Here is a 21,968-nt window from a genome sequence, read left to right on the forward strand (position 1 = left end):
ATGTCTTCCCACTTTATGTAATGTTCCCTTGGCCGCAGAGATGGACAGGGCTGGCAAGCCTGCCTTCCCCAACACACACGGAAGTGTATATAGGGAATATGGCCTGATCTTTTCTCAAGTCAAGGAAAGTTCTAAGAAAGAATCAATGAAAGTTCATGAGAGAAATATTTCACCTGATGATGAGATTGTAGGACCCATGGGATGAGAAGACGTTCCTGGTGCTGACACTACAGAGATGTCCCGGGGGACTGATCAAGGGTCACCCTGAGGTGATCTGGGTGGTGCAGAAAAGTGGTGGTGCAGCCCTCTCCTTACAGATGGTCACCTGAGCAAAGATGCTCATCCTTCTGCAGGGTTCAGGGCCATCCTTTGGGTCACCTACAGAGCAGCTAAGATCTGAGGGAGGAGCATGGTCCCAGGCCCCAGGCCCACTCTTAATCAGTCACCTCCTCTGTTTCTCCACAGAGCCAGTCACGAAGCCCTCCATCAGAGTCCGCAGAGGACAGAACAACCCCAGTCATGGAACATAAGGACCCCGTGGTCCTGACCCGGCTGACAAATGACACCGGCATCTTCATCCAGTGATTCTTCAATGACCAGAGTCTGCGGCTCACAGAGACATTGAAACTGTCCCCGGACAACAGCACCCTCGCCATAGACCCCGTCAGGATGGAGGATGCTGGGGATTATCAGTGTGAGGCCTCCAACCCGGTCAGTTCCAGCAAAAGTGACCTCCCCAGGCTCAATGTGCAAGATGAGTCTGGCCCTTTGGCTCTCTCACCCTCCTCTATGTTATTAAACTCTGATAGATTTTTTTTTCTTACCTGTCAAATGATGATCTGATGCACTTTTCGAGTAGAGTTGTTGTGATAGTCAATAATGAAGGTGGAAAGTCCTTAGAAGACTTGCATTGAGCTAATAAATGCACAGCAATGTGAACAGGCATTCTCATTATTGTTGGCTTAAGGTCACATTCCACTCCAGTCCCCAGCTCCTGTTGGTCTCAGTTGCACAATCTCCCCAGTGGAAGGGCGGGCAGTGGTTGTGCAATGAGGGGTGGGAGCACATGATAAGCTCTTAGGAATCTCAGTTCCAACCATCCTCTGAGGGAGGTGTGGATGGACTGTGACACGAACAACGGGAAAAGACAGGAGGACAGCCATGCGGGTATCAACACTGGTCTTTTTCTCCCTGTCTGATTCCTCTCAAGGAAGTCCTAAAGTCTTCTTGAGCATTCTTATTTCCATGGCCATAGAGTTATTTGCGTAGGTTCAGTAAGACTCTGTCCTCCTTGTTACTTGGATATCGTTGGAAACATTGATACCGTGCAACCGTACGATACAAGCCGTACAACCACAGCTTTGACTTGATTGTCCTAGTTTAGAACGATGCCCATGGGATCAGACATGATCCACACTTTAAGGAGCTAAGGTTGACTTGATGGGTATTTTGGGGATCTGGAGAAGAGAGGGCCTCATTCAAAGCTCTAGAGACTGCAGGTGGGTCCTGATGTCTAGGCTTCCTAACGTCAAGAGGCTGTTAAAAGTCCCATCTGAGGCTCCTTAGGAAAACCTGCATCAGAGGAGAAACTCTGTGGTGAGTGTGCAATCCTGCTGCACCTGTGTAAATAATCGGGCCAAATCAAGTGAGAGCAACCTTGCTTTGGGATCAAGAACACTCTTCCTTAGAGACGAACTTTGTTGAAATGGAAAGTGACTGTTGGAGAAGTGTTGTGTTTCCATGGAACGTCCAGCAACTAGAGCCTTCTGATGGTCAGATTCTGGCCCTGTTCACTGTCTCTCTGCTCTTTTGCACACGTTTATAAATTGCAGGGAACTGATGGAGATGCAAGCTGGGTCTTGGCTAGAGATGGAGTTGAGTCTCCCTCCCACTCTGCAGAAAGCAGTTTTGTCGTGACCTAGAGGCCTCATGTTCTGCTCAGACTCACTAAACTTTAAACAGTTCTTCCTGACTGCAGGCCCCTGGCCTCCATTTTCTTAGAGCATTTCTGTTAGAAATGTAATTGAAATCTATAAATGCAGATTCTCTCTCTGTCCTTTCGAAATGCATCTATGTCTCCTTAAAATTGTCTTGCTGGTTTTAGGATCCAGGGAATGTCTTTCTCAAGGTTCTGGGCCCATCCCTTTGAAATGTAATCCTCCTGGAAAATCCTGCCCCCACCTTCCAGTCTCTGAGGGAGAGCAGGAGCCTAACTTGGGCTCCCTTTACAACCAGGATGTAAAAGTACCTCCTGTCAGGAATAAATGAGAATTTTACTTTTCTGTTGAGTAATGCTGATTAGCAACACAAGTGCCTACAAGTCCCTCTACCTGTTCTTAAAAACTCTCCAGCCTTTTGTTTCCAGAGTTGAGTTAAGTCTCTCTCCCCTATTGCCCTGGTCTTGGATAAAGTCCTTCTGCCCCTGTAACTTTGTCTGGTGCAATTTTTGCTTGGACATTACCTACCTGCACTTAGCTGATCCTGGCATCTTGCACACAGTGTCAATCCTCACTATATTTTCAAATCCTCTAATTTCTTTCCTTCTCTGTCTACAACCCTCCAAATGAATATTGCCAATTTTTCTTCCTGCCTTCTGACTTGGCATCCAGAGAAGGAGATGACCTGACTGCCCAGAACCTTCCCAGGTTGCCTCCTACCTATTCTCTATCCCCAGAATCTGAGAAGCCCTGTGAGCTGAAGTCCAACATCTTCGCAGAGACATGGAAGGCACCCGCCACAGAGGCCCTGACACCAACAGTGTACTCATTCCACGCACATTTTCACCTCACCTTCAGGAAGCAAGGTCACAGATTTTTAAACTATTCTGTCAAAAAAAACCCAACCACTCCAGTAGACAATCACGTCCGTGCCACGTCAGCCACCCACATGCCCGCACAGCACCACCCTGTCCAGGGCCCTCTCCAGCCTCGGGCTCAGGCCAGACATCTGTGTTCTCATTTCTTGGCTTTCTTTGTTGTTTTCACAATCTCCACGTACCTATTCTAAGGAGAGTCCACAGATGGAACCTGGGAAATGGTAAATAGAATCTGTCCTCTGGTTCTCTGTCCTGTTGCTCCTTTTGGTCTCTGGGGTGTTTGCCTGAATCTTTGGAGACCCGGCAGTGAGGTGGAGTGTGGGTAAGCAGAGGTGGGCGTTGAAGGGGGGCAGAGAGGGATGGGGACCACACAGAGTCTGGATGAGGAATAGTAAATCCAGGGTGGGGTTGCAGGGTGTCAGGCATGATTTGGGATCTAGTGGGGACATGCGGGAGGGCTCTTTTTGGGGGGACCCCAGGCTGGGGCTGAGAATTCTGAGTGAGCAGCTGAGCCCCTGTTGAGGGAGGAGCTACTGGAGCTGGTGCGGTGAAGGTGGAGCGCCATCATTCCAACTTGGATGACGTGAGGGGTGGGACATATGACTGGGGAAAAGGAAAGATCTGGAAGACTCAGATTAGTGTCCTGACACTGGGGACAAGGGGAAGCACCAAATATACAGGCTGAAGGTGACATGGGACAGGTGACAACGGGGAGAGTGAAATGAGCATCCCTTGGGGGCTAAGAGTCTGGAGATCCATGAAGGCTTTGAGGACGGAGGGCAACATGAACGTAGAAGACCCGAGCTGAGTGCACGTGGGGAATCAAGTCAAGAAGGGAATTTGAGCGTGAGATATTCAGACTAGAAAAGGGATCTGGGATGGAGCCTGGGGGAAGGTGGGGAATGCAGGGCAGGGGTGGCAGTGAAGACCGAAGTGAGGGGCAGAGTTTTCCAGTCTCCAGTTCTGTCGGGTTGAGACATGTGCAGGTTGTTCTCAAAGCCTGGAGCACTGTAGAAAAGCCAGATCTCACCCTTGTACCCTGAGAGCTACTTCAGCTGAGTCAGCAAGTGAGCCACGTCCCCAGGGGATTTGTGTGTGAGTGAGGAAGTCTGAATAGCAGCTGGGGACAGGCAGGGGAGGCCAAATGTGGGGTGGGGATTGGGGGCAGAATGAAGTTGGAGAGTGTGGAGCCTTTTCTTCCTTTGTCGACTAGTCAGAGTGAACTGCCCGTGAGTGCACAGGCGAGAGCTGTGTGACAGGTGTCAGTGAGGAGTGGGAGGTGCTATGACGGTCTGGGCACCTGTCCTCCTCTAATCCAGGACGTACCACTTCCATTTGTGATGCTTCTGCTCTCCTCACCTGACCTTACATTGGTGGGTGTGATAGAACCCAGGCCATGATGAGAAGTTCTGGGCCCCTGGTCACATTCTGTCCCATGTTCAGAAGCTCTGTGTCTTCCGAGGCCTAGAAATAGGCCAGGAGCTGTTTTTCTGTTGCTGCAGAAGGCATGGCCTTGCTCGGAACCCTAGGAGTCTGCATGGAACTCTCTCATTAAGTCCTGCCAGAGGCTCCACTAAGTACCTTTGATTCTTCTCACGTGGGTTGGATGGAGGTACAGGTGCAGGGACTTGTCCTTTCCTCTGGACGGTGTGTCCAGCCTGCCCCAGACTGTTGGAGCCCTAACACCTTCACAGATGCAGCAGGTCCCTGAATGGTCCCAGATGTGGATGGCCCTACAGCCCATGGAACTCTCACACTAAGCCTACGGTGTTGATAACCAGAGCTGACCCTGACACTGATGTCATTGTCAACACTGATGTCATTGTCTTCTGTCTTCAGTATTAGCAGACATCCACTTCCACACTTTAGAGCACACGTTTCTCACCAAGGCGTTCAGAATACTTGTCGTTTCTTGTTCATCATTGGCAGGAAAGCTTCTAGTTCTAACCATTCAGTACGATAATTGCTGTAGGTCTGTAGGTTTTTTATGACTTGAGTTTGGTGTGGAATTGGCTTGCTGGATGAACACATTCGCTCTGCTAGGTAGGGCCGGCTTCGTGGGCTCGCATCTGTGCAGTCACTTAGAAAAGCCTGTGGTAGGTTTAATGCTGTGCTTTCACCATCTCGACATTCTTTGTGATTTTTGAACAAAGAGCCCTGATTTTTGCTTTACACCTAGTCCTGCAATGTATGTTGCTGCTTCTGTCCCTAGGAGTGACCATGGGTTGATGAGCTCCCTTTGAAAAAAAGTTTGACCCCATTGGGAGGCGCACTTTGAAATTTGGCCACTAGAGGGGGGCACCACCACGGAGTAACCTGGAGGGTTATGAAGAGAGATGTGGAGGAGTTTGGCTTTTTCTACTCTATCTGTGTCGTTATAAGTCCCTAACTGCCCCCACTGCCACCACCCTCCACATCTGTGGTTCACAGAGGTAAGGTTCTCCAGGCCCGATGGACTTCAGAGGTTCAAGTTTTAGACTCCACATCCAAGACAGGGGTGGAGGCAGGAAGAAATCATTAGTCCATTGAACTAGTTGGCTCAAAGGTGAAAACTATTAAACAGACATCATGAGGTCCACACTGAGTGCTGGTCTTAGGAAAATACGAGGGGGGGGATGGGCAGCGGGTGTGTGATGGTGATGGGGAAGAAAGGAGCTGAATCCTCATCTTCCAAGAGGGAAGACCTTACATAATGTCTGAAAGTGAAAAATCAGTAAGTAGCGTCAGAACATGTTACTCAGAGATGACTCTGGTTCCGTCCTGAGGAGCTGCTGCTGTGTGGGGCAGATCTCCTCCGTGTGGCCCGGACAGGAGAAGCCAAGACCTTCCTGTGATCACTGAACAGGACACAGAGACCCTGGGCTCATCACGGCCAAGTCCAGTGTTGTCACAAATACAAGACCGAGAACATCCAACAGAAGGGAGTCAAGACTGGTTTTACTCACAGTGTGAATATCTGGAATGCGATAATAATTTCATTGTTCTGGCTACAATGCATGCATGACAAGCTGAAATCTCCTTGGAGTTGCAGGTGGTTCACATCAAAACAATATTCCCCCTCTGGGCAAGCCTTACACACCTGATTAAGAATCTTCCTAGAAGCCCAAACCTCTAGGGTCTTTGTCCATATGACATATGACGGGGACTGACACGTTCTCTGTGTTTTTTTGACATCAGGAGCATAGAACTGAAAAATTAGAATCCTGGGTTCATGACCCAGAATCATTACCAGACCATACATCACCTGCTTTCCTTTTTTTAGAGAACTGTTACTTATGGAACTTAGTTTTGTTTTTTTACTCATATATTTAGAATCAGGCTCTAGTTGCAGCTTCCAGAAGATCTCCAAGGGCAGGAATGGAAGTTCAGCTCACTAAGGAAGCTCTCCCTACTGTCTTGATGAAAAAACTGGGAAATCAAGACCCTGTGCTGCTCCCACAGCCCCTCTGCAGTCTCTGGGTAGAGACAAGCTAGGGCCCCACTGGCTCCACGGCCCTGAGTTCTGGGAGAAACTCCACCTGCATCTCACGAGGAGCGCTTCCCTCTTCCACAGCATGAGCCTGCTGTCAGAGATCCCGGGAGCTGCTGTCTTCAGCTTCTGAGGCTTTCATGTGTTTTTGGAGGGGGTTGGAGGAGAATGAGTTAGGTCAGTCTGGGGTGTCTATCCTGGACGTCATGGGGACCTCCAACATAACACGTCCACGACCAAGACCTTTATTCCCCCACCTCCCAGCCTGACCCTCCCAGAGTCTTCCTCTTCTCAGTCAAGGTCTACTCCATCTTTCCAGGAGCTAAGGTTGAGAATCTTGGTGTTATCCTTGAGGCCTCTGTGCTCTCACACTAATCTCTAATCCACATGCACACCCTGCCATCCATCTACAGAATATAAATAGAATCCAAACTCTCAGGTCCAAGCCACCACGCCCCCTACGTGGGTTATTGCACTAGTCTCCTATCTGGTCCTTCTGCCGCCTCCTTCTCCTCGCTGCCTTACAGCTGTCTCCTCACAGCAGGATCTCTGAATCCACAGAGGCGAATTCTTTCAAAACGTACTCGGGTCATCCTTTCTCAGCTCAAAGCCTTCCTGTTGCTCACATTTCAAGCACCCCAAAATCCAATGTCCTCGCCAGCCCAGAGGCCCAGGTTCGTCCTACTCACAGTGCTGGTCTGCAGCAAGACAGGGAGTTTCCACTGGAAGGTCAATCAACTCAGTGCTCTGGTGGAGAACGTCTTGCAAGGAAGGAAATGTCAGCTGAAATAAACAGGGCACTTAGTGATGTGGTTGTTCTACTTTCTGGCCCAAGCTCCTTGGCTCCTTGCAGATCACCCTCTGGGTAGCACTGTCCTATACAAGCTAGTCCTTGCCTACACTCTCATGTCATCCTCCTCATCCCATCTGTTGTGGTCACAGTGGCTTCCTGACCTTCAAACGTGCCAAGTACGCACCTGCCCCAGGGCCTGTGTACTGGCTGTTCCCTCTCCATGGAATAATCTTCCTCAAGTCACCTACATGCTCCCTCCCTCCTTTCCTTCAGATCCTGCACAATTGTCACCTTGTCATGGAGGATTTCCTGACCATCTTATGTAAAATAGAAAGACGCCCCACAACCTGGCCACTCCCTGTCTCCTTCACCCACTTTGTTTTCCTTTAGAGGACTTGTCACCGTGTGAACTACTGCTTATTTGTTTATCTGGATTACTTCTCCTTCTTCACCAAAACATCAGCTCCCCAAGGCCAGTGACCGTCTGTCAGGTTCACTTTTGTGTCCCTACAACCACTACAAGCCTGCGCAGATGTGTGCTGGTGTTCAGACAGTGGATTCACTCACCTGTACATAATTGCACACTGGGAAGTGAGTGCAGTCCCTTCAATTTCACTGTCTGTAAAATGTGGATGATTCCAGCCCTGTTAACATGTAGGAATCAGGGAAGGATGGGCCTCATTCCTGATATCTGTTCCTATGTAACAAAACACCCCAAACCTAACATTGTACCATGTCAGAAATGATGAGGGACCTGAAAACTTTATAAACTCCACCATGCTGAGAGACGATAAACTTGTGCACCAGGGAGACAGAAGAACCAAAATCTTGGGTGACGCTCTCAGCAGGAGGGACACTGGGGGTCCCTGTGGAGGGCTCACACCCTGGCTCTTCATGTCTTTCCACATGTCATGTCTGTGACAACGCTGAGAGAGTCACACAGTTCTCACTCTGCTTCTACAGAGAGAAAACAGAGACTCACGCTGGTGTTGTCACTTAACCACGTCCATGTGAAACAGTAAGACTGTTCCCTCTCCTATCTGCGCGCGCACACACACACACACACACACAACGTACATTAGACCCATGATTAGTGTCTAGCTCCTTTTTACTGAACAACGTGTCTTTGAGACACATCCAAGTTGACACATGTGGTTGTGTTTCTCTCATTGTCGTCACTACAAGGTGTTTACACTTTCTCTAAATGAAATGACGCATTTATTAAAGGCAGGATCATTGAATGTCTGTGGGACACGGTCTGGATGTTTTCAAAGGAAAAGATCATCATACTGTTAAAGGTATATTATACTTTTCAAGGTTTTTTTCTGTGAATAGTCTACAGGAAGCGTAGGAATTTTGTGTTTTATCAAAATACGTTTCCTATATTGTTTTTATCAGGCCTTTAATCACAGGTGCTAAGGTTTTTCTTACAGCTATTTAATTTTCTGCATTTGCCTGAAAATCTTTAATTGTCGCTATGGTTAACGGATAACTAAGCATTGTTTCATAGGGACCTATAATATTGTGTGGGTAAATGTTCTTGATGTAAGTGTTCTAAATATTATATAACATTCCTAGAATTCTGATCTGTCCTGGTCATCAGTCATAATTCTAGTTATTATCTTAAAGTGTTGCTTGTCACAGAAATAACCAAGTTTCTTTGTCAATTGTCATTTTTAAGTCTTTTGGTGTTTACAGACAGTTATTGTCTTGCTCTGATGCTTTTGCAAATGTTTTCATCTTCAGAGAGATTCATGGAAAGAACTCTGACATTTACTCTGGAATACAGGTTTCTGACAAACTTTCAGATTATAAAACTGAACTGGGTAAGAAATCATAGAACTCTAACGGAGAAACTGATGGCCCCATAACACTGCTAACAGAAGATGAAGATCAAAAATCAATTACACAAGACTGAATGAACTGATGAGGACGATTATAATTTTTATGACTTTTGTTTGAAATATTGCTTATTTTTAAAAATGTTTTGTTTTTTTAGACATAAGGAAAACTTTTTCTCTTTTCTCTTAAGCTAACTATGACTTATAGCAATTTGGTAAATTATACTTTTGTAAACAGAATTGAGGCATTTATCTTTTTCTCTCGACTGATCCCTCCAGCATTTGGAAACTCTTAGTAAGTGACTATTCTTCTTTCATGACAATATAGTTATTTGCATAAGTTCAATAAGCATCTGTTCTCCTTATAACAGGACACAATTGGAAACACTGGTTATATTGCCAAAGTTTTGACTGGAATATCATATATGAGAGAAACATGCATTGACTCAGATATGACCAGACAGCTTTTGAGAGACAAAGATTGGGCTTTATGGAATAAAGCCACTTGGAAATATTGGCCTGGTACCTTGTGTACAGTGTTCCCAGCAACCTTACTGGGTAAGTAAGGAATGTCACTTATCTGGCAGGTGCAAGGAACCTCAAAATATTTGGGGGCACCTTGAAAAGAGAGGAATTCACCCAAATCTGTAGGTATTGCAGGCCAAGTCTGATGACAAAGTCCTTAGCTTGGCTTTACTGGCCTTGAGAGGCCTTTAAAGTTCAATCTGAGATTCCTTATAAAAAGTTCAGGCAAGGCAGATTTAAAAGAGCCTATATGATCAGTTGCTATTCTTGCTGCACTTATGTAAATAATTGGGCCAAATTTATTGAAATTAGACTTATTGTACAAACTAGTTAGTCTTAACTTGGCTATCTTTGATAAAAATGAGGGTGATTTTAGAGAGAAAAATTATTTTTCACTAAAATCTACAGTACACATTTGTGGATATTATATCATAGTTTTGTTAATTGTCTTTGAGGTTTTTGTTTTATGTCTGTTGACTGGACTGGATCCTGAATTCTTCTAGTCTCCTGAAATATCTGGTTACAAATCTCTGAACTAACATTTTCAATTTTTCTCATCATTTTCATTTGGAATCATCGAGAACTGAACCTGTACTTTTTCCTGAATCCCTGCAAACTGAAGCAGATAACTTGATATACACTTTCTGGAAATTATCACGATAGCATGCATGTTGCTGTGTAAGCCACTCAGAAGGATAGCTGAATACTTGATGACATCATCAGAGACATTTTAAGCTGCAAAAGATGCTTTGATGCTGACACCTAGAAGTATTCTTAACTGGCTGTCCTCTGAACTCAGAAAACTGTTTATAATTTGCTCAAAACATTAAGCTTGTTTTTCTTTTTCTTTCCATAGGAATACTTCTTATTAAATACAGAATTGCTTGCTTACACAATATAGGTCTAACTTTGGGAGCCCACCTGCATCACCACCTCCTAAAATGAATTTAACTGGACTGATCTATTACCAGGACTAAAAAATGTGTCCAGGGAGATGGAACAATCTACCAACTCAGCTTCTGGACTATGAAACTTCTTCACGTTTCAAAGGACTGTGAAACTTCTTCACGTTTCAAAGACGGGACTGTGGGGGATCAGAATTGGCCACCACGGAATGTATCGTTTTGCCTTGGCTTATTACTTTTAAGAGCAAAAGAGTCTGAAAGAAACTTTGGCCATCCCCCTAACTGCCTAAAAGAATTTAAGATAGAAGGCCTGTCCAGGAAGGAGCTAATATCATGAGATAACTATAGTATAATGTAAAATGTGTGATAAGAAAGGCACCAACAAGCCCATCGTATCAAATTTCTGTCTCTTGGGCCACATTCTCTATAGGTGGCCCAGTAAACAGTTGTCTAACAAACATTTGCTTTTCCATTTCCATGTGAATTGTCTTCCTCCCCTTTGAATCCCAAACCACTACCCCCAACATCCTCCTTTGCCTTTAGCTGAAGATGCTATTTAACCTGGCACTTCAGCAATCCTGGCTAGCTTTGTTTGATTTTCTCCCATTATTCTGTCTCATGGCAATTTAATTCACAGCCCAGCAAGAAAGGACCCAGAGTCGGTAGAGGATAAGACTTTCTCCCCTACATCTTGTTTCTAAAAGTTATAGAAAATGCAAAGTATTCTAAAATGATGGAAAGCAGACAGAGGTTCCCTGGGAACCCTGGGGTGGGGAGCCAGAGGGGCAGAATGAAGAGACAAGAGGGCAAGAGGGTCTTTGAGAGGAAGGGACATTTTCATCACCTTCACTGTAGTACTAACGTCTCTGGTGTGTGCATAAGGGAAAAAGGAATAAACATATGCTTTCAATATGCTAAGTTTATTTCATGTCAACTATAACTCAATAAAGGTGTTGCAAATCATATATAGACACACAAAACATTCCTTAAAGTATAAGTTGAATTAAAAATACAAAACTCTGCAGCAGGACTTTTTCTTGCACATTTTCCTTCCTGTCCAACAGAGGACAGCAGAGCTACTCCACAGCTTGGAGCCTCCCCAGGGGGCTGCTGACCTCCCTGAGCATCCCCCACAGCCCAGCAGGGTCTGTCCCTCACCAGCCTCACTCAGTCCACCGTCCTTCTTGCTCTCCAAGCTCCCCACACTAGACTCTCTCAGCCCCTCCATCCAGCCAGGTGTCTGCCCCCTAAAGGCTGGTCCCACTGCGGGCAGCTCCTCCCTCTGCACCCTTCATCCTCCACGCGATGAATGCCCACTCACGCTCTAGGTCTCACAAAGGTCACTTTCTCAGGGTGCTCTCAGTGATCCCCAGACCAGCTGAGACTCCATTACATGCTCCAGATGCACCAGACACTTTCCTTTCATCGCCCTTCTCTCAATTACAATTAACTCCTTAGTTCCATGATTTTCTCTGAGTGCCGGTCTCCCTGTCACAAGGTAAACTGTGTGGCCAGAGCCCATGTGTGTCTTGTTGTCTGTGGGGTTCCCAGGGCCCAGACCAGGACCTGACATGTCACAGATGCTCAGTAAATACTTATCAGATGGATGAGGGAAACCACACAACAGATGACCAACACTCCTGTGTAACACTTGGGGGTCAGAGCACTTTCTGTGTAGACACAGGGGCACTGGCATCAGTGTGGGAGAAGGCCCTGCTCTGTGGGCACACCTGGCTGTGTGTGAGATGAAGACATCTCACCAGCTCAAACATCCCAGGGAACAAGAGGAGCTTCCCACCCCGGATGGGAGAGGAGAACCAGGATCTGTGTTTGCTTCCATCTCAGAGGGGCTGAGGGTCCCACAGGGGCCTTCCTTTCCCAACAGAGTAATCCATGGGATCCCCAGCTTGAGTTCCACGTGGAGCTGCCCCAGCTGCTGGGCCCTGTTGGGAGGCCTAGAGCAGACATCAGAGAGGGACACAGATGACTTTGGTGCAGTGCCCCAGTGCTGTGATGGGGGAAATGCAGCGCATTCTGGGACCAGCCCCCGAGGCTGGCAGCCTCATCTGAAATCCTCAAAAGACCCCTCACCAGGTCCTTCCTTTGAACCTCAGGGTCAGAGAGCTCCTCTTGAGGTAGCACATCCATCAGGCAGCACAAGACACTGGATCAGGTGTCGTCTGGACAACCTCTGTCCTCTGCCTGGGCTCAGCTTGCACTGGAATGGAGTCGGGCAGCCCGGGGATGCACACTGCCCAGGATCTGGGTTGACCAACCCTGCAGCTTGGAGGTCAGAGCCCACCTCTGCCCGGGGCTCAGGGGCAGCTCACACCTTTTGGATCCTGGTCAGCATGCGTGGTGCAGCCCCTGACAGTGGCTGCGGGTCTCCTCATGCCCTCCAGGGAAAGACATTGGGACTCACAGACAACACACAGGAAATTAGCACATCAATGTGGCTTTGCCTGGAGAGGTGGAGGAGGAGCCTGATTTCCATCCCTCCCTCTAACAGACCCTTCTGGGTCCTTCCTACCTTCCTGGAATGTCCCACCCACTTCTTCCAGAGGCCTTAAAGCACTCTGTTCTCTCAGGGATCCCTGTGGAGTTCCCCACTCCATGCCTGGCACCACCCATGGGGAAGCTGGGGTGACCACAGGAAAGTCAGCCATGCAGAGGACAGAGGCCCCAGGATGGTCAGGGAGCACACGGACAGGCTGTGAGCCACAGCTCAGCCAACACACATGGAGAGGGAGGATCTCCCTGAAATCTGCCCCTGAGGACCAGGGATCCCACAGCCACCTGACCTCTCACCACCACCATCCTTTCACCCAGGATCCCCAGGAAACCTCCCGCTTCACACCTGGGAACTGCGACTACTTCTGAGACATGCATACTGGGTTTCTGTCACTGGAAGCAGAGGCCAGGCTGGTGACACTGTAGATGGAGGGCAGGTCCCCTCACCAGTCATAACTCAGCTTGTCCCTTTCTCACCCCCAGAGTCATCTCTGTATCCTTCCTGCTGGGAGTAAATCCAACCTTCCCAGAGCATTTGAGGACAGTGGGAAGACCCTGGTGCCCAGCTGGGTTTCTGTGTCACAAACAGAAATAATCCCCCGGGTTTGGGGACCCCTGGGTCTCTGAGTGGTGCTGACAGACCCCAAGGCCAGGACCCTGCAGAGGCCAATGTTGGGCTGAGTGGGTCATCCTCTCAGGGGACGGGGGTCCCCATCAGCCTTGCTATTGAAAGTGTTCCCCACAGGCCAGTGTGATCAGCATCACCTGAGAGCTTGTTAGATGCAGACTCTCGGGTCCACCCCACACCTGCTGGGTCAGAATCTGCATTTTAACGGGATCTGCAGAGGCTCCCTGTGCACAGGAGATGGGGAGAGGCTGCCCCACCCCTCACACCATGGGGTCCCAGCCTGGCCTGCATCCGTGTTACCAGGGCAACTGCTGAAACAGCTTTTCTAAGGTGTCGCCTGGATGCTCACAATCTTTATCAAGTTCCACGGGTGATTCCAAAGCACAGTGTGGGTGACATCCCTGTGACAAGAGTTCCTGGTGTAGCTCCCAGGATCCTCCTCTGAAGGGAGAAGCCAGAAGGGGACAAAAGAGATGGAGGCTGACACGCACCCAATCCGGAGCTGTGGGGACACTGGAAGACATGACGCCCCAGACTTGTGCTTGTCCAAACAAGGGTGTGTGTGTTTGTGTGTGTGTATGTGTGTGTAGTGGCGAATCATAGCTAAAGAGGAAGAAGCCTGGCTTTTCCCAGGAAACCAAAAAGTAGACAGAAAAGAAAGAGGAAGGAGGGGATGAGGGAGGCAGGAATGAGGGGAAGGAGGAGGAGGGTCCTGGGCAGAGACACCGCCCCAGGCCCACATGACTCAGCTAAGCACTCTTGCCCCCGGAGGAGGCCCAGAACAGAGGGAGGAAGGACAGCAGAGCTGAGGCATCTGGACAGCAGTGCTTGTGAGCATTTCTGGAGCCCAGGCTCTTCTCACAGAGGGAGGGACAGAGCAGGCAGCAGACACCATGGAGCCCCCCTCAGCCCCTGCCCACTGAGGGCACGGCCCCTGCAAGGGCTCCTGCTGGCGGGTGAGAGGGGGCGATTCCCTGAAGGTGGGTGGGAAATGGGAGAAAAGAGACTGACCGGGGTCTCCTGGGGAAGTCAGGCTCTGAGAGGGGACAGAAGATTTCTGTTTGGACATGAGGGGAGAGGACAGGGGAGCAGAGTAAGAGGAGGGGAGGAGACTCAGCAACAGGAAATCCTCGTGATCTGGAAGTGGTGAAGTACAGGAATATTTCAACTGCTGCGCCCTTCCAAGTTAATCGTCACTGACGAAAAATGTCTGAAAACAGATGACGTTGGTGAAGAGGGAGAACCTCCCCACCCGCCCTTTCCCTTAGGGTTCTTATGGCTGGTCAAATAATTAAAAAGGCAGGTTAGCAGAAAATAAAACAAAGTTTAATAACATGTACACATGGGAGAAACTCAGGAAAAACTGAGCAACTCACCAAAATGGCAGAGGTTCTCATCTTAAACACGATCTTCAGCTAAAGAGTAAGGAGGATGTTGGCGGTGGGAGGAGTCAGCTATGGGAGATTACCAGAATAGCACAGTAAAGGAGAATAAGTTTATTATGCAGATTTTAGTGTCCCCCACCCCCACCCCATCTGTCCACATTTATAAGAGTTTCTAGAAATAAGGTCATCCTCCCTTCTTCCTGGTACAGAGAGGGAGATACCTTTACAAACGGAGATTTTCGTTACAAATGTAAATGTCTCTTACCAAGGATAACTTCTGCTTTTACTTGGTTTTCAGAGCTTTGATAAGAATGGGCTTAGCATGGATCGTCCCAGTCTATCCATACCCAAAGTTATCTATGGTGATGGCCTGTCCTGGGGACAGGCCTTCTATCTTAAATTCTTTTAGGCAGTTAGTGGGGCAGAGAGGTCAAAGTTTCCTTCAGAGTCTTTTGTTGGTGAAAATAATCAAGGTAAAGAGACATATGTTGAGGTAGCCAATTCAGATCCCCCACAATGATAATAATCATAATTCATTTGAGGATGATATCAGAAAAAACTTAACTAGAGAATCTAAACATTGTCATTGCCCACCACCGTAAGAATTTGGCAAATAAACACCAGCATGTGGAGGGCCCTGGGAACACTCATTCACTCATCCACAGGTGTTTGCAGTCTGTTCCAGGCACTGGGGGAACAACAAGGTCACACAAGTCCCTGCCCTCAGGAGCTCACATTCCATGGGGAGGAGGACAGACAAGCAAAGAGATCTGAATGTGATGTCAGGGACTGACAAGTGCCATGAAGGGAACAGAGCAGGGAAAGGTCAGAAAGTGAAGACAGAGGGTCTTTAGAGCAGGTGGTCAGGGAAGGCATCTCCCAAGGACGCCCCTGAGAGTGAGCAGGGCTCTGAGGGCAGTGAGGGAGTGAGCCGGGCAGACACCTGGGAAGAGTGCTTGGAACAGAGGAAATAACAAGTTCAGTGGGGCTGAAGTAATGGTGGTCATGCTTCTGACCTTGACCAGTAGTCACAGACACACAGACACACACACACATACACACACACTCCAAGTCTAAGCGATGAAAAGACCTGCTCAGGACCCAGGGCCTCATCTTTCCATCCCAATACATAGGTTCAAATGTTGACTGATCTCTCTCTCTCCCCTCCTAGTCTCACGCTTAACCTTCTGGAACCCGCCCACCACTGCCCGACTCACTGTTGAATTGGTGCCGTCCAAAGCTACAGAACAAAAGGGTGCTGTTCTACTTGTCTGCAGTCTGCCTGGGAAGCCTGCAAGCTATGTCTGCTACAAAGGGTACAAACATGAAATGGCAGTATATGTAACAGGCAGATCAGGAATTACCCTAGGGCCTGCATACAGTGGTCGAGAGACAATATACGCCAATGGATCCCTGCTGTCCCAGAACGTTACCTTGGAGGACAGAGGATTCTACACCCTACAAATCATAACAAAAAATTTGCTAATGGAAGTAGGAACTGGACGGCTCCGCGTATACAGTGAGTGATTGCTCTCTGACCTCTGGGTGTTGGGTGGAGTGAATTCTGCTTCACACACAAGACTGACAGGCCTAGACTGTGCCTACATCCTGCTCCACATTATGTCTCACGCTGGGATTTGAGCATTTAGAGCAGGACACACACAGAGGAGACAAACTTCAAAACATTGGAATTCCTTTCATAGAATCAACCTCTGCAGACATTTCCTGCAAAGAGAAGGACCAAGTTGATGAGAGTAACTCAGCAGAGGGAGATCAGTCTCAGTCCAGGCCCTGGGCCCGCCCCGGCACCATGACCCTGAGGAAGACCCTGCACGGCTCTGTCAGAGCCTGGTTTGAGAGGCCCCCTGGGATCCGCACAGAGAAGCTCAGCCTGGGAAGTCCCCGCACAGACCCCTTTCCTAAGGTTCCTGACTCCAGTGACCCTGGGGAACCTGTGCCAGTTTGGGTTTTGGCCTCCTGGGCAGGGTTGACTGGGAGCAATGATTTCCTGGCTGCCCAAGTCCCGCAGTTCCTGAGTTGGTCACCAGCCAGGGCTCAGCCCCGAGAGCCACATCTGGGCAAGAGTGGAGCCTGATCCTTCACCTGAGACTCAGCATGGAGAGCACAGATGGACAAGGTCCCCAGGACATTAGCTGACTGCCCTGGGGAACTTAGGAGACTCCAGAGGAAGATCAGTGTCCCCAGAGGAGGAACAAAGGAGAGAAGAAGCTTCTGGCAGGTCCTCATCCACCAAGGATCAAGCCCAGGGTTATTATCTCTTTGGAATCAAACAATAACAGATGCCATAAATATGGGCAGCTCTTCACTACCGATTTAGGTCAGGTACTATGAATATTTTAAGGTTAATATCCTGACAAGCTGGCAACCAAATATTTATCCTACTTCATGATGGGAAACTGAGGCACAGGGAGATATATTCACTGAATCAGGGTCACACAGATCATAAGCGGCAGAACAGTCACAAGAGGTCTGTCTGCAGCCACAACCCCATGCTCTCCTCCAACCAGGGGCTCTATTAGGTGTCTGTGGACCCCAAGACCAACTGTCGGTTCAGATCCTTTCTTCTTAGACATCCCCAGCTCAGAGGGAGAGATTCTCACTGCGGAGTGAGAGCAAATGGGGAATTCATCATCATTTACTCTAGAACTAAATTACCTGCATCAACAAGCAGAGTCAGTGCAGGGAATGTCCAGGCCTCCCCCTCAGGTGGATGATCAACCTCCCTGCACTGGACTTGACATCACTTATTTGTTCCTGACGTGTTGAGGTCACTCCCACTGGAGTAGAAAGGAAAGACTTTGCCATCTCACTCCCCACTCTACCCCTGCAGCCAGCACAGGGCCCATGTGTAACAAACTGTCAATTGCTTTTCATGAAGGAGGAAAGAATGAATGGTGAATGAATGAATGAATAATCCAAATTCTCTTCAGAGACCCGAACCTGGATGCAGAGCCTTGGAATTCTGGCCAAACGGGACAGGTTCTCTGACCCTCCAGGAACTGAGGCCCATGTGTCAGACCTTTCACTGCTCTCTAGAGAAATATTCCTTCCTGCAACTGGTCTGAGGCCCTGAGGTATTAATCATAATTTTCCCATATGGAAGAATTTAATCTTCTCCTCAAATGTCTGTCTCATAACCACCAAACACAGGTGGTCCACGAGGGCCAGATTTGCAGCCAGTTCAGGCTCCCCCCTTTCCATCAGTCACCCCTTCTGCATTTGCACACGTCAACACCTGCCCTCAGCAGAGACAGAAGGGACATTAAAGACCAAAGGAGAGATCAGGTTCTGTGGCCAAAGCCAGGCAGCTCCTGCCTAACACCTCACTCTTTTCTGGACCATTCCTTGGACTCTCTCTGTCATTTATTGGGTCACTGGTTCATGTCAGTCACACTTAACTGGGAGGATGTGATCCACATCTTCACCCTGATGCCTGAGTACTCACCTGACTGCCTCGTGTGCTCCTGGTCCTCATGTGTTGTGTATGTTCAAACACCAGACCTGCCATTACCCATCTCTAGGAGAACCTAGGAAAAATTCAGTGAAAGTTCATGAGAGAAAATTTCCACCAATGATGAGGTTGAGGGACACGTGGGGTGAGAAGAGGTTCCTGGTGCGAATACTGTAGAGATATCCAGGAGGACTGATCAGAGGTCAGCCTGGGTGACCTGGGGATCAAAGAGAGGGGTGAATCTCTCTCCTCACAGATGGTCACTTGAACAAACACTCTCATCCTTCAGTAGGGGCCAGGGCCATCACCTGGGTCACTTTTACAGAGCTCAGTGGGGCCCTGTGAGGGGCTGAGATCTCTGAGGAAGGAGCGAGGCCCTAAGCCCCAGGACCACTCTCAGTCACCTCCCCTGTTTCTCCACAGAGCCAGTGACAAAGCCCTCCAATGGAGTCCGCAGAGGACATAAGGACCCCAGTCACAGAACATAAAGACCCCGTGGTCCTGATCTGCCTCACAAGTGACATCAGAATCTCCATCCAGTGATTCTTCAATGACCAGAGTCTGAGGCTCACAGAGAGGAAGACGCTGTCCCAGACCAACAGCATCCTCACCATAGACCCCATCAGGAGGGAGGATCCTGGGGATTATCAGTGTGAGCCCTCCAACTCGGTCAGTTCCAGCAAAAGTGACCTCCCCAGGCTGGATGTGAAGTATGAGCCTGGCCCTCTGGCTCTCTTATCCACCTCAATATTATTCAACTCTGAATAGATTTTTTTTCTTATCTGTCAAATGATGATCTGATGCACTTTTTGAGTAGAGTTGTTGTGATAATCAATGATGAAGGTGGAAATTCCTTAGAAGACTTGCATTGAGTCAATTAACGTTCATAAATGTAAACTGACATTGTTATTATTGTTGGCGTCAGGTCACATTCCACTCCAGTCCCCAGCTCCTGTTGGTCTCAGTTGCACCATGTCCACGGTGGAAGGACGGGCCGTGGTTGTGCATTGAGGGTTGGGAGCCCATGATAAGCTCTTAGGAATCTCAGTTCTATCCCTCCTCTGGGGGAGGTGTGGATGGAGCCAGAACTGTGACATGAACAACAGGAATAGACAGGTGGACACCCATGTGGGTAACAATACTGATCTTTTTCTTCCCATCTGATTCCTCCCAAAGAATTCCTAAAATATTCTTGAGTATTCTGATGTTCATGACAATAGATTTATTTGCATGGGACTCTGTCCTCCTTGTTACTAGGATATCATTGGAAACACTAATGCTACAACCATGGCTTTGACTCGATTGTCCTAGTTGAGAATGGTGCCCATGGGATCAGATATGACCCACACTTTAAGGAGCTAATGTGGACTTGATGGGTATTTTGGGGATCTGGAGAAGAGAGGGCCTCACTCAAAGCTCTAGAGACTGCAGGTGAGTCCTGATGTCTAGGCTTTCTAAGGTCAAGAGGCTGTTAAAAGTCCGATCTGAGGATCCTTGGGAAAACCTGCATCAGAGCAAAGTGTGTGGTGAGTGTGCAATTCTGCTGCACCTGTATAAATAATCAGGCCAAATTGAGTGAGAGCAGCCTTGTTTTGGAATCAAGAACACTCTTCCTTGGAGATGATCTGTGATCAAAAGGGAAGTGACTGTGAGAGAAATGTTGTGTTTCCATGGAAAAGTCCAGCAATCAGAGTGTTCTGATGATTAGATTCTGGCCCTGTTTACTGTCTCTCAGCTATTTTGCACCTCTTTATAAATTGCAAGTGTTGACGCAAATAATCCACAATCAATCTATAGATAAATATTGGAGTGAGTTTATTATGAGCTAAATTTGAGGACCATATAGCCCAGGGCCTTCCTTCCCCAAGGAAGGGAGGGCACCAAAGAAGTGGGGTGTACAGAGCAGTTATATACCATCAAACAGCATGTACAGCTTTCGATTACAATGTCCCTTTTACAATAGTCACGAGATTGTTCTGTCACCACAGCTACTGATGGACACAGCAGGTATCAATTCTGCTGTCTTGATGAGCATAGCAGGTAGAGGGTCTGTTGTCTCCAGTTGGGTGGTCATAGGATGAGTGCAGCAATCAAACCCTAGCCTAGGGAGAAATGCTCATCTTTAAGGAAATGTCAATGCGGGGGAAGTTGCATCCCTATATTAAGAGCATTTGTTTTTGTCTTTGGGACATGGTAAATGCTTAAAGCAGATATACAATGCAAGCTCAAAGGCTACAGGCCCTTTTGGAAAAACAAGGTCAGGCCGAATTAGTTTTACACCAAATGGCTTCCTCATATGCTCCAATATACCCTATTGCTTGCCATTTGTTTATCACAGGGAGCTGACGGAGATGCAGACTGGGTCCTGGCTGATGGAGATGTAGTTGTGTTTCCCTCCTGCTATGTAGGAAGCAGGTTTGTTATGACTTAGAGGCCTAATGTTCCCCTCAGACTCACTAAACTTTAGACAATTCTTCCCGACTGTAGACCCCTGGCCTCCATTTTCTCAGAGCATTTCCTTTAGAAATGTAATTGAAATCTGTAATTGCTGATTCTTTCTCTGCCTTTTGAAATGCATATATGTCTGCTTAAAATTTTCTTGTTTTAGGAGTTTTAGGATCCAGAGAATGTCTTTCTCAAGGGCCTGGGCCCATCCCTTTGAAATGTAATCCTCCTGGAAGATCCTGCCCCCACCTCCCAGTCTCTGAGGGAGGGCAGGAGCCTAACTTGGGTGGGTGCCCTTACAACCAAGATGTAAAACTACCTCCTGATAGGATTTTAGGGGAAGTTTTACTTTTCTGTTGAGTAAGGACGAATAGCAAACGCAGTTGGCCTACAGTTCCCTCTGTTTGCTCTTATAATATATGCATTCTTTTGTGTCAGGGGTTGAGTTCAGTCCCTCTTCCCTATTGCTCTGGTCTTAAATAAAGTCTTTCTGCCTGTTTAACTTTGTCTGGTGCAATTTCTACTTGGACATTACCTACCTGCAATTAGCTGATCCTGGCATCTTGCCCACAGCATACATCCCCACCATATTTTCAAATCCTCTAATTTCTTTCCTTATCTGGCTATTATCCTCCAAATGAACATTTCCAATTTTCCTCCCTCTCTTCGGCCTTGGCATCCAAAGCAGGAGATGACTTGACTGCTCAGATCTTTCTGGGGTCCCCAGTTGCTTCCTACCCAGCCTTTGTCCCCAGGATCTGAGAAGCCCTGGGAGCTAAAGTCCAACAACATGAGAGAGACCTGCAAGGTGACCCCACCACAGTGGCCCTGACCCCAACAGTGTTCTCATTCCACACACATGTTCACCTCACCATCAGGGAACAAGATCACACAGATTTTTAAAGATATTCTGTCATAAAACCCAACAACTCCAGTGGACAAGCAGGTCCCTCCCATAACAGCCACCCGCCCGCCTGACCAGGACCTCCCTGTCCGGGGCCCTCCCCAGCCTTGAGCTCAGGCCATATATCTCTGTTCTCATTTCTTTGCTCTCTTTGTTGTTTTTACAAATGCCGCTTGCCTATTCTAAGGTGAGTCCATGGACAGAACCCGGAAAATGATAAATAGAATCTGTCCTCTGGTTCTCTGTCCTTTTGCTCCTTTTGGTCTCTGGGGTAT

At 48.0% G+C, this 21,968-nt stretch overlaps 1 pseudogene; it reads left to right on the plus strand.

Moving 5' to 3' along the window:
• The first annotated feature begins 669 nt into the window (after positions 1-669).
• LOC131397578 (carcinoembryonic antigen-related cell adhesion molecule 21-like) lies at positions 670-21,283 on the plus strand (annotated as a pseudogene).
• The last annotated feature ends 685 nt before the right edge of the window (positions 21,284-21,968 follow it).

The sequence above is a fragment of the Diceros bicornis genome, chromosome 34 (assembly GCF_020826845.1).
Source record: "Diceros bicornis minor isolate mBicDic1 chromosome 34, mDicBic1.mat.cur, whole genome shotgun sequence".
In the NCBI taxonomy this organism is placed as follows: domain Eukaryota; kingdom Metazoa; phylum Chordata; class Mammalia; order Perissodactyla; family Rhinocerotidae; genus Diceros; species Diceros bicornis.